Source organism: Vanessa cardui, chromosome W, assembly GCF_905220365.1.
Source record: "Vanessa cardui chromosome W, ilVanCard2.1, whole genome shotgun sequence".
In the NCBI taxonomy this organism is placed as follows: Eukaryota; Metazoa; Arthropoda; class Insecta; order Lepidoptera; family Nymphalidae; genus Vanessa; species Vanessa cardui.
The window spans coordinates 4753953-4759952 of record NC_061153.1 but is presented as its reverse complement, the minus strand read 5'-3'; positions in this window follow the sequence as shown (position 1 = coordinate 4759952).

Below are 6000 nucleotides of genomic sequence, written 5' to 3'. Positions count from 1 at the left end.
TTAAGGAAAATAGATAATGCTTTAATTGCCTAATATCGGGACATTGCCACATACTTGTCGCATTTGCCATAAACGCCATCACTCTCTTCTTCATCAATCAAGTCTAGTGTTGCCCAAATGCAAGATCAAGACGAGACTTAGCCAGTCTTGGTCTTGGTCTTGCGCCAATACACCTAGTCTTGGTCTTGGTCTTAGTCTTGCGCTCCCAATCTTGGTCTTGGTCTTGCAGCAAGAGTCTTGCAAGTCTTGCAATTACCTATTAGTCTATTACTATTAATTAAAGTTTATTTTAAATCTTAGAAAAACGTATTAGAATTGGAACATTGTGAGCTTGAATTAGCATAGCCATAGTAAAGATCAAGCAGATTAATAAATTACTGAAGATTTGATAAGAAATTTGAAAAATCAACTGACCTATATGTCGTTTTTCATGGAAGTAACTGTTTCTTAATAATAATATCTTATAATTAAGAAACAGTTACTTCCACATTCCACAATATTATAAAGCTGAAGAGTTTGTTTGTATGTTTGATGACAGAAGTTTTAAAATAAATAAATAAATCCTGAACGTCACTATACTTCCAAAGTTACTATTCCTCGTGGACGAAGTCGCGGGCATTCAAAAAAAATAATGTACAGGCCAATAACGGCTCATAAAGTAAACTGTTTTAAAGATATTGTGGCGTGTAAATTAGCTTATTTAGATCTAACGACACAAGAGCCAAATGAACTTTATAATTCATTTTTTGAATTAATATTAATTGAATTTAATAAAATATTCTAAATGAAATCATTTTATAATAATACAAAATTGAAGTTTAGTGACTGGGCTACTATTGGTATATATAAAAGCAGAAATAAATTATACGACCTATATGGTATGAAGCAGTGGAATCAAAACGAAGCCTTTCTAGGATATGTCAATAAATATTCCAAAATATTTAAAACAGTATGTATTTATGCTAAGTCTTTATACATAAGGAACAAAATTTTGACTTCCGATGATAGAATAAAGGCCACTTGGGACATCATTGGAAGTGTTAGTGGAAAACCTAAAAAGGAAAGTATACCAATCAAATTAAACACAGGCAGTAAATACACAAATTCTGTATTGGAAGCTGCAAATTTATTTGAAATATTTTTTGATAACATACCTAATAAAATAACATCTCATTCAAAGTCATCTACATTAGATGCAGCTAGATTATTAAATAAACATGTTTCTAAATGCGTTATTGATTTTTCTTTTGAAACAGTTTCTGCAATAGATGTTATAAAAGTATTTAAAACACTCAATATTAAAAAAAAACTAACGACGTATGGGGCTTTTCGGTAAAATTCATAAATAACATCATACACGATATTGCTCCGTAGCAGTAATTTTTAACAAGAGTTTGGACACGGGTTCTTTTCCTAACTTGTTAAAATGTAGTAAAGTCTTACCATTTTTTAAGAAAGGAAATAGGAGCGATCCCGGTAATTACAGGCCTATTTCAATACTCCCATCTTTAAGTAAAATTTTCGAAAAAAATATTTTAAATCAACTTCTTATCCATTTTGGTACAAATACTATTTTTCATAGTGAGCAATTTGGTTTTACAACAGGTCGATCAACAACTGATGCGGGAATTGCGCTCCTTAAGCATATTTACAATGCTTGGGAGAAATCACAGAATGCTATTGGAGTATTCTGTGATTTATCTAAAGCATTTGATTGTATAGAACACGAGACGCTTCTTTATAAGCTCAAATATTACGGCGTTAAAGGTAGGGCTCTTGATCTCATACTTAAGTCAAAGAATCCAGCAAGTTTTCATTAATGGAATAAAGTCTACTGGATCTACGCTAAAAATGGGTGTTCCACAAGGTTCAATTTTGGGTCCCTTTCGATTTCTAGTATATATAAATGACCTTCCTTTCTTTATTAAAGATATTTGTGATATAGTATTGTTTGCTGACGATACTTCACTGATTTTTAAGGTTGACAGGAAAAAAAGCTGACTATGACGATGTGAACGGTACCTTATCACAGATACAAGATTGGTTTAAAGTAAATAATTTGGTTTTGAATATTCAAAAAACAAAATGTGTAGTTTTTACCCTACCCAATGTTAGAAAGCAAAATTATAATATATCTTTAAGCGGTGTCCCGCTTGATGTAGCCGATACTACGGTGTTCTTGGGAATAGAATTACGAATAACGCCAAGTTTCCGACTCCGCAATAAATCTTTCTTGGGGCAAGGTATCCATTTCTATAATAAAATTCCGCAGACATTTTTAACTTTACCGTCTCGTAAATTCAAATCGTTTATAAAAAATACATCGGTGAAAAAGGCGTATTATTCGATACAAGATTTTGTAGATGATAAAAAAGCGTGGAATTAATACCTGTTGACTTCCAGGCAGGATATATTAATTTAATAATTGTATTAACTAACATGACTGTATTTTTTAAATGTTGAAAAAGAGTATCTACTGAGTTTCTTGCCGGTTCTTCTCGGTAGAATCTACTTTCCAAACCGGTGGTAGCTTCACTTAATTGTTAAATGACAATTCAAAAGTGCCTGTAAAAGCCCACTTGAATAAAGTATACTTTGATTTTTTGATTTTATGCACTGCTAGTAAATACATACTTACTCTCATCGTCTCTCTCAGAGATATTCGGGCTTGTAAGCAATACAAAACTCTTATCGCAGGCTTTTTGTTTTATTAGTAGGTAAGTATCTACGCTTTTTATATTATTTTATTAGTATTGTAGAATTGTTTTACACGTTTCAGGTATATTTAAAAGTGGCTACAATATTTATCAAACGGGTGATATTTGAACACTTTTTTGCTATTTTTACTTGTAAAAACTTAAGAAATATAATGACTGAATGTACAATAATAGTACCTAAGTAATTAGTTTAAAACCATATAATCAATATTATAATATATACTGACTAGAATAAATTATTATGACATCTACTACCTATCCTTACCATTTTATCGTAATCATAATACTACTTGCGTGATCATTATAATGTATTTAAATAAAACTAATTATAACGGATGAATCGCGTATATTAATTATTTTTAAACATCCCGACGTTTCGAGCACTTTGCAGTGTTCGTGGTCACGGGTAGACTAAGATGACATTTGTCTATTTGAAGAACAAAGGAAATATTATTAACAACTACCGCCAACGATTTCTCAATTGATATCTTGAGTAACGTTCCGGTTGCACGCAGAAGGCACTAACTGTATCTTTAGGTCTTGCAGTCTGTTGGATTTGGGATTTTAAATTTTTAATAAGTGGATCCCAGGTGTTAGAAAGTCTCCAACCATCTTCTCTATTGAAGTTCGGATGTTTTTGAATTTCAATAGCCTCGCGTATCATTCTAGGAATGAATCTGTGTTCTCTAGCGAGGATCTGTGGTTTATTAAATCGGATAAAATGGTTAGGTTTATCCAGAGCATGTTCACAGACTGCAGACTTTGAAGAACGCCTATTTTTGACATCTCCTATATGTTCCTTGACCCTGGTACCGATGCTTCTCTTTGTTTGGCCTATGTAAGATAAACCACACTCACATTCGAGTTTATATACTCCTGCAGTTTGCAAAGGGATATTACTTTTGATAGGTCTCAAGAACTGGCTCACTTTCTTATGAGGCTTGTAAACGGTTTTAATCGAAGCTCGCTTCAAGATGTTGCCAATCCTGTCTGTAACTCCTTTCACATATGGTAGAAATGCAGGTTGTCGCTCAACTGTGGGTGGCTTGATACGGCTTCTGCGATGCTGGCGAGGCACGGGCAGCTTGTTCTGATGGAGTGCAAGCTTGACCTGACGTAGCTCATCCTCTAGGTGTTCAGCATCGCAGAGATGGTGGGCTCTCTGAAACAAAGATTTGCCAACGGTAGCTAACTGACTAGGGTGGTGGTGCGAGTCACCATTGAGGTATTTGTTGGTGTGTGTGGGTTTCCTATAAACTGTGTGACTTAATGTATTATCAGGATTCTTGATAATAACATTTTATCCGATTTAATAAACCACAGATCCTCGCTAGAGAACACAGATTCATTCCTAGAATGATACGCGAGGCTATTGAAATTCAAAAACATCCGAACTTCAATAGAGAAGATGGTTGGAGACTTTCTAACACCTGGGATCCACTTATTAAAAATTTAAAATCCCAAATCCAACAGACTGCAAGACCTAAAGATACAGTTAGTGCCTTCTGCGTGCAACCGGAACGTTACTCAAGATATCAATTGAGAAATCGTTGGCGGTAGTTGTTAATAATATTTCCTTTGTTCTTCAAATAGACAAATGTCATCTTAGTCTACCCGTGACCACGAACACTGCAAAGTGCTCGAAACGTCGGGATGTTTAAAAATAATTAATATACGCGATTCATCCGTTATAATTAGTTTTATTTAAATGTGTAATAATCGCGAAAATTTAAGACAACATCATTATAATGTATTCATTTTCATTCTAAGCACTCTGAAACTTATTTATTCTTTCAAACACCTGTACCCTTAAAATTCGAAATTATTTTGCATGAGTATACCTATGCCCTGTGGCGGCATAAAATAGTGTCTGTTGTGATTTCGGCGCGGCGGCAACGATTGTAGTATATGATTTCAAAAGAAGCCGCCGGCGTGTGTATCATAACCATGTACTTCCGAAAAACGGCAAATTTCTTTGAGAAGTAAGTACAAAACCTTTGATGCCGCATTATCAAAGTGCCGATGATTAAAACATAACTATGCATGCACTCAGTTTGATTTTAATGGATATTTTTTTATTCGCTATGTAGGTATGTTTATGGTATTAGCGTTCTTACAGACGAACGGCAGCTGACGCCACCTATCGACGACAGTCGTCAACGCGTCGGCGGCAGCAGTCAATACGTCGACAGCTGCCGCCGGCAGGCGACCACGGCTGCCGTCGACAGGCGACAACGCTTGCCGCGAGTGCCGCATACTAGCAGTCTTGGTCGGCTTGTACAGGAGCCAGTTGCAAAATGGCGTCCGATGAAGAAACATTGTTATTGCTTTTACTCCGCCATCGCCGACGACAACGAAAAAGAAGGACACGTTCAGTGTGGGTTGAAGAAATATTAATGTATAGAGAACAAGAGGGAGGCTTTTATACACTGTATCCACGTTTGCGAAGGTCCGAAAAAATTTTTTTCAATTACTTTCGAATGTCAATCGCTTCTTTTGATGAGTTGACATCTATTTTGAAACTTTCAATATCTCTCTATAATCAACTTGTAGTAAAACAGATAAATATGTGAGTAGTATATACCACACAGCTCGATATATAACACTGGAATTAGGGATCACAATGAAATACGTCCACTCAGTCTAACGTTTAATCGGAGACAAAGCAATATATGAATACCTTAAAACCTAGTAACAATTATTTATAATAAATCTACCCCACATATATCACACCTTCACCCTTAATTTCTTAACCCCTTCAAATATTAACCTTACAGAAAATAATGAAACTTAACCTATACTAAACTTATACTAACATATAAACTAGACTTATTTATTCTCATATGTGAAAGTAAATACATTAGTGATAATATCGTAAACGTATCAACAAAAAATATAACAACAGGTACATATGTACGTTAGTACTTATTGTTAGTCAAACTCAAACCCATGACGTTTAACGGGTTTTCGAACGCGCTGGGAGCGCGTTGGTGTGGGAACTTCTATCGTAGTTTCTGGGTGAATGGGGCATGACGGTGGTACATCAATCGACTTTTTGCTAGAAGACTGCGGCCTCGTTTCTGCTTCGGGCACGGAATGACCACTTAATACGACTGAATCTTTTGACTGTGCCCGTGACTGTGTTACAATTGACGTTGGTAAATCGAAATTTCCCCAACGTTTCTTAACTTGATCTACATGTCTTTTAATCGGTGGACCGTCATCCCTACTCACTAAGTAATTACGAGACCCTAAACATTTATCAACTTTACCTTTTAACCAC